Raw genomic sequence first — 8,089 nt, 5'->3', positions numbered from 1 at the left:
TAGAGAAAAGAGATAGAACAAGAATGGAATCTAAAAAACCATTAAAAAATTATAATTGAAGCCATACAAAAGTAGTTCACTCTAAATGAAGGTACAAGAAAGGATCAAGTTAATAGTCACTAGCTTATAATTTTAAGTCAAAGTTAGTGAATTTAACTCGCAATAATTGACATGCACTTCATTTTCTTTAAAAGATGAATCTTACAAGATTAATATAAAATCAAAGGTAAATTAAAAGAAAAATTCATAACTCAACCGAAACGAGTAAACATTTATTACAATATGCTCATTCTTTAGACAATAACATAGAGAGATTAATTTTATTATAGAAAAATCTCATCAATTTTCTCATGGGAAATTTATACTTGGATTCAGCAATGCAAACTCAAGAAATTGTCGATTTCGTTCTAAAAGTTGCATTTCTTTTTCATCTAATAGAATCCATGCCTCCATTGAGCCATCATCCAATACACTATCTAACAAAATAACAATATTACCCTTCATTATGTCATTTGAATCCCCAGCAATGGCAGCCCATAAAGGTTTTCCCCACCCAAAATCAGCTTCATTCCAATTCATATTTTTCAAACTCGTGAAAAAGTAATAATTTGATACTGGCCACTTATTTATCTCAACAACTAACTTCATAACACCATCACTTCTTCCTTTATCAGATCCCATAATCAACTCTTTTATGTATTCTTTATTGTTGACTTTTTTAAATGATTGTCTCAATAAACTTACCAATTTGCTTAGCTCCAAATCCTCAATTTCTTCATGGCTTGTGGTTGAATAATAATGAGCAACTGTGCCCCACAGAATGTTCCCCACAGAATATTCAGGCAATGATGGTTCTATTATCTTCCTCATGTTTACAACATGAGACAAAGTTGATGGCTTCTGAGAATTATCATGATCAGCAACTTTCATGGCATATTTCCAAATAAACCCAGTTAGTGTTTCAACACATGTTGGATTTGGTACATCACTAGATTTGGCTTTAGCTTTTAGGTCTAATATCGCTTTCGATCAGAAAACGAATCTTCGTAAACGACGTTTACGAGCGGGAGTAGTACTCGACGTTACGACCGGTTTATGAAAAGGCAACAAGTCTGTTTGTGGAAAGAGGGAAGAAAATGAATTGTAGTCATAACATACCATATTATTATTTGGAGATGAATCAAAAGATAACGAATAATTCTCTGTTGGTGGTGGCCCATGATCTTAGAAAACAACTGAAAGTAGCTGCATCTATAAGTTTGTGCAATAAACAAAGCGAGATTGCAATTCCACCACATTTGAAGATGTTGGCTTGAACAACAATTTGAGTATATTCTTCAACTGGCTTAGTGGTACACGACAAAGAACATGGGAGGAGTTTTGTTAAAACCTCGTTGTTTGGTTCTTTAAGGATCTCAAACATGTTGCAGCTTACGGTTGCTTCTTGAAAAACAGCTCCTTTGTCATTACAATGAATGGATTTGTCAATGATTGTTCCTGCCAATAAGTAAAAACGACTAAGAGTTTTTGATAAAGAATTTTTTAGGGTAGCAATTGTTTTCTTAGGATCTTGGTGATCAATATCATAATTTGTTTCCATGGGGTAGAACAATAAAAATGGAATATAAAGCATCGGAGACAATTGATCAAGAAGTGAAAGTTGAAAGGTTTGAAGATGAGGGAGAGTTGGGGACGAAGGTGTAATAGTTTCTCTTGACAAAACTTTAACCTCCATCGTCTTTGTAATCTACTCATAAAACCAAACTCTATATATAAATATTAGAAAAAGTGGTTTTCCTACCTACATTAGAAAGATTTCTAAGGAATAAAGGCCTCCAAACTCTGTAAAAGGAGGCTATGGCATTGGTTGCCAATTGTTGCAAGTAGAAACATTTTAAATTCGGGTGTGCTAACTCTAGTAAAGTTCTCTTTTGTATTATGTTGTTGATAATGGGTAAAAGGGGTGAGTAACACAAAAGTTTCGAGAGAGTGCTCTTGTAATTAGGATTCAGGAAAGAATTATGTTTGATTGTGATAATTTTTCGCATAGTAGATTTCTTTTTGTTGAATCGTGGTTTTTCTCTGTATTTGGAGTATTTCTATATAAATTCTCCTATTTCTAGTTGTAACAGAAAGAATCGAAGACAAAAGATGTATTAGGCAGCTTATCGTTGTCTTCTTCATTTAATTTTGTTTGTTGTAACCACTAGAGCTTCTTCCTTTGAAAATGAGAGCCTGTATAAAAGGTGAAAACAATGAGAGAGTAGGAGAGCGAGAGCATTCATTCTGTAAAGAAGTTTAAAAGAAGAAGCAATAAAGATACCCTCCCTTTTAAACAGTGGATGTAGGCCCTTGGTCGAACCACTTAAATTCTTCTGTTCTTTCTCTCTCAACGATTGTCTAGCTTTTTCTTAAGTATCATCTACACTTAAATTCTTGTTTATTCCTACAGTAATAATGGAATTTGTTCCAATCGTTTTCAAATAAAATTGCACTACGAAATTGCCTTGGATAAGTGACATCTTTTATATTAATATTGGATAAAGATCGTGTTTCATCTCAAAATTTGAGAATGAAAAAAGTAACTTAAGTATTTTATAAAGATCGGTTGTGAGATCTACTCATCTCTCCAATTTGTGATTCCTGTCAAGATGGTTCTTTTTTTTTTTTTTTTGGCTTAATATACCTATTCATAGGTAACATGGGGTTTCATCCCAAAATCATTTGGCAATAAGATGTATAACATAACAACCTTTTTTTACGAAGATTGTGAGGACTCTCACCATTTTTGCGATATGAGATCTTCAACAAATTTAATGATGAGAGGAATAATGTAACTCATATGTATCATATAAAAATTGTGAGGACTAGTGACCTTTCCAATGTAAAATAATCCTAAACAAAAATTTAATTAAGATAGGGAAAGTTCAGCGGAGATTAAATGATGTCATTTTAAGTTGCCTATCTTAAGTTAAACATTAAGCTTCTTTACGAGAGATAGTTTCACAAGGAGACCTAGCATTAGCTAAGCATGTTTATCATCTCCACAAGGTTAATGCCAATAGGAGAAGCCTATCAACTCTAGAAGGAACACCTAAGGCTGTGAGAGACAAACTAAATGTTTTTTTAACTCTTTAGTAAAAACATGAATAATACAAAAGAATGGGTTTCATGATATCTTAATGAAAAGTTATTTAAAATGATAATTTTCAAGCAAACTAAGTTTTAAAAGGCTATATACGCATGCTAGTTGAAAAGAAGTTTATGAAGGCATGTCTAAGTATTTATATACTTTATGTTACAAGTATGCGTTGGAAGTTCATGGCTATGAAATATAGATGTTTAAGCATATGTTTTGTGTTACTATGCTTTTATGTATATATGTTTTCAATGAGTAAGTTTTATGATGAACCAGATACTGAAGGACAGCGAGATTGAGAAGGTATTCGAGCCATAGTACCTAAAGTATGATGGTACTTAGACATTACCACGTGCACATAGGTAGATTGGACGTTGGAAATGTTGAGATTACTCTACACCAACTAAGGATGGACGTAGAGGGATTGAGCAAAATGGTTCTCCCTCAACTAAGTACACAGATATTTTATGTTTACTAGCAGGTTCATGTTTAAGAGTTTTAAGTATGAGTTTGCTTGGTAAATTTTATGTCTAAAGTTTGATGTTTATGATTATCTGGTCACTCACTAGGCTATAGCTCACTCGTTTTAAATGTTTTCTCCTTCCTAGGTAGTGGTCAATTCCCTAGGGGGTTAACTGCACTACTACTCTGCCACTCAAGGACCCCAGTTAAAGTTCAAGTTAAATAGAAGTTTAGGTGTTTACTTGTAAATGTCTATACATATATGTGTTCATGATAGGGACTAGTGCTAAGTGTTGGGACCCAATGAACTATGTTTCTGTATATATATATATATATACACGATGTAATTATGTTATTCGTTGAAACCTGGTGGTTGTTGGAAATGTTTTAAATACTTAAAGCTCATTGAATGTTAAGTTATATTTCTAGGGTTTCCTAAGCAGGTTAAGGAAGTCAGTTAGGCAGTAAGTGCCACAAAGGGTTGGCAACTGCTGCCATCACATTCTCTTCCGGATTGAGGGTAACTTAGGAGGGGTCTGGCATACTGTGATGCTTCTGAGCAAGATATTGGCTGTGTTTTGATGCAGAAAGAGAAAATTAGTAGCTTATGCATCTAGACAGTTGAAGAAGTATTAGTATAATTATCCAACACATGACCTAGAGTTTTGTTGATGTAATTTTGACACCATTAATTATTTGGAGAAAAATGTCATATATACAAGGACTGTAAGAGTTTGAAGTATATTTTTATGAGAAAGAATTAAGCTTGAAACAAAGGCGACGGCTATAGTTGATAAAAGATTATGACTGAATGATTGAATATCATCCATTGAAGGCTCATGCCGTAGCTGACGCTTTTAGCAAGAAGGCTATATACTCAAAAGCTTACTTAATGTTGTTAATTCTTCTCTATTGGGTGAATTGACAAACTTAAATGTTGGTGTCATAGTAGATAATTTGGATGTTTTACTTGCACACTTTCTGGTAAGACCTATTTTAGTTGGTATAGTCAAGGATTAAAAAATCGTGATATTTCACCAAAATTGAGGTACTCCTAGAGATATCAATGGTTAAATGTCTTTTTCGTAGAAAAAATTGTCGAAATATTGGTAATATCGGTGGTATTACCGGTATTTTCATTTTTTTTACTGCAGCGTTTATAGTTATAAAATATATTCACCTCACTTTGTTTCAAGTTGGTAGAATGTCATTGTAATAATCTTGACATGCGAGTTCAAATCCACCCTTGAGTACTATTATTTTTTTTTTCAGAATTTTTGTTTCATTCCATCCTTATTTTCTCTTACTTTTTCTTTTTCTTTTTCTTTTTCTTTTTTTTTCCCCTTTTTTAATCTCTCAATATGTTTAGCTTTTCTTTTTATTAATTATTGTATAATTTTTATTTTTATATTTTTTGGTTTGTTTTTCTCTCTATTATTCACAACCATCATCTCTCTTCTTATCTATTTTTTTTAATTCTCTAATTACATCTATTTTTTAAATTCTCTCACTATATATACTTTTCTATTTATATTGTACAATTTATGTTTCGTTGTTATTTTTTTTCTTTCTCTAGTCCATAATCTCAATTCCCTCTTTACCTCTCTTCTATTTTTATTTTTTATTTTGAAATTTGATTTTACTTCTTATAATATATTGAAAATACACATTTTTGGAAAAAAAATATTGACTATAAACTCAACCGATTTTATTCCTGCATTAAATATCATCTCATTACTAATCATATTTGACTTCTTATTCAGATCACTTTTTTCCTATTTATCTTCAAGTTCTATTTTTTATTGCACCTCACTTCTCTCTCTTCTATGCTTTTCCCCTTTTTTATTCTATCAATATCTTTTGTATTGTATGTTTTAACTTTTTTATTAATTATTATATAATTGATATTCTTTTAATAAATAAAATTTATAGTTACCTTTCTAATATGTTCTTTTTTAGTTTATTCACTATTTTCATTTTCCATATTTGTTTATATTGTATAATATAATTTATATTTTGGTGTTATTATATTAATATAGAATTATGAATCAAATACTTGTTGATCCAGATTTTAATTTACAAATTATTCAAGTTTACTTTTAAATTTAGTACAACATTTGACATTCATTTTGCATGATCTAAACTATTACTAATCATAACAATTTTTAGTTCATAATATTTTTTAGCCTCACTATTATCTATTACTCTATTACTAATCATATATGACTTCTAATATTGGTTTATATGCTTAAAGTTATAGTTTATTACTTAAATAAGTTTTTCGTAAAATTTTACTAAAAATTTCACAATATTTTTTATAAATCTTTGCAATATCCGTGATTTTTTCCAGAATATTCGTCGATATTTAGATATTCGTTTATATATCTGTAAATCTATGTGGACGATAATTATACATCGATATTTTCATCCTTGAATAAAGCTATAGAAGCTCATAAAGACTCGATTTTGAGTAAAATAAAAGAAGAGCTAAGGAAAGGTCAACGGATAGATTATACGTTATAGAAGTGATGGGGCTTTGATTAAATATGATCGTTTATATGCGTCGAGCGGTTGGGATTTGGAAAATGGGATTTTGGAAGAAGCTCATAGCTTGAATTATGTTATGCATCCAGGAAACATAAAAATGTACATAATTTTGAAGGAACATTATTGGTGGCCTAATATGAAAAAGGATCATTGCAAAATATGTATCTAAATATTTGATTTTTCAGCAAATTAAACCAGAACGCCAAAAAGTTGTTGGACTTCTAAATTCATTTCTATATATTTTCTAGAATGGAAATAGGAATATATAACTATGGATTTCTTGTTTGTACTTCCTCGAACACAAAGTGGTCATGATTGTATTTAGATGATAGTCAATAAACGGACCAAAACAATACGGTTTCTTCTATTAAACCCACTTATTCGCTCGATAAGTTGGCTAAATTTTATATGTGGATAAGATAGCCAGCTTATATGGAGCTGCTATGCCTGTAGTCTCAGATCGAGACTCTAGATTTACCTTTAAATTTTAACCTACTTTATAGCAAGTTCTGGGCACTAAATTACATTTCAACATTTCATCCACAGGAAGATGGGCAATCAGATAGAACGATTCAAACTCTAGAAGACATGTTGCAAGCTTGTGTGTTACAATTCACAGGAAATTAGGATTCTCACATGTCTCTTAATGGAGTTTGTTTATAATAATAGCTACCATTCAAGTATCGGAATGTCTCCATTTGAGGCATATAACATAAAATGTAGGACTCCAATTTGTTGGGATGAAGTGGGAGAAAAAAATTGATAGGCCCTGAACTTATAAAAAATTAGTACAAAGAATGTAAAAGTAATTAGGAAAAAGTTGAAAGATCAACAAAAGAGTTATGCAGATAACCGTCGAAGAGGTTTATCATTGGTGGTTGGTGTATGGACTCAATTGCCCTTTTCTAATTATGGAATTAAGAAGAAAAGAGAATAAAATTGTGGGGTATATCTATCTTTTTACTTGCAGAAAAATAAAAAATGAACAAATAAAAACAAAACAAAACAATAAAGTTAAATAAATAAATCATGTTCAGCTGAGGGAAAGAAAGATAGATAGAAAGAAAATAAGAGGGAAAGATTTGCAAGAGAGAAAGAAAGAAAGGGCTGTAAAAGAGGGAGGATGTGTGTATGATGAAGGAGGCAGTGGCTTATTGCAACGATTTTTCTTGGAGACTTGACAAGGACAAATTTGTGGTGCTCAATCAATAAATAGGAAGAACTTGATAGGTTTTGTATAGGAAATCATGAAAAGAAACTAAGAAATGTGATTTTAGGTACGAAATCATGTGGGTTTCTTACCATGTATTTGTAAGTTTTGTTCCCTTAAGTTTTCCATTGTATTGTTGAGTATAGAAAGCTTAGCTCTTGAACTTTCGAGTCAGAGTAGAAGGAAAATGAATTGAGAGTCTTATAAAACCATTATGGGCTTTGCGGGCTTAAATAGTTAGGGCTTTGGACACATTCATGAATGAATAGGAGTAGAATAATTTTTAAAATGTGCTTCATTGATTGATTGTGATCGAATTTCATTTTTTATTACAATGTTATCCTTATAGGCTATTGAGACTAGAGTAACGACCCATGAGATTGAGCAAGCGTATTTTTGTATGAATGTATGATTCTATCTTGCTTGAGGACGATCAAAATTAAGTTAGGGATGTTTGATAGCAAAAAAATGTGTTGTTTTCCTCTTCTTAATTCTAGGTCATTATTATATTTAATGTGTTTATTTAATGATTTTATAAGTATCGAGCATCTTGGATGTGGAATCAGTTGTTACGAGCTATCTGGGGTTAATTTGAAAATTATGAGCTAATTTTACCTCTCTCACGTATAATTTTCTCTAATTTCTTCCTTCCTCTCATGTAATTAGTTGAGATGGAGCTCAGATATGTCTTCTTCATCCCATGGGAAGGTAAGTTCTAGGGTTTTCTTGAT

General features: G+C 31.3%; 1 pseudogene; it reads right to left on the bottom strand.

The window, feature by feature from the left end:
* Positions 1–348: 348 nt before the first annotated feature.
* Positions 349–1,735, bottom strand: LOC120084946 (annotated as a pseudogene).
* Between the last annotated feature and the right edge of the window lie 6,354 nt (positions 1,736–8,089).

The sequence above is a fragment of the Benincasa hispida genome, chromosome 1 (assembly GCF_009727055.1).
Source record: "Benincasa hispida cultivar B227 chromosome 1, ASM972705v1, whole genome shotgun sequence".
Classification (NCBI taxonomy): Eukaryota; Viridiplantae; Streptophyta; class Magnoliopsida; order Cucurbitales; family Cucurbitaceae; genus Benincasa; species Benincasa hispida.
The sequence above is the reverse complement of the archived record's forward strand: the minus strand, read 5'-3'. Positions and strand labels throughout refer to the sequence as shown.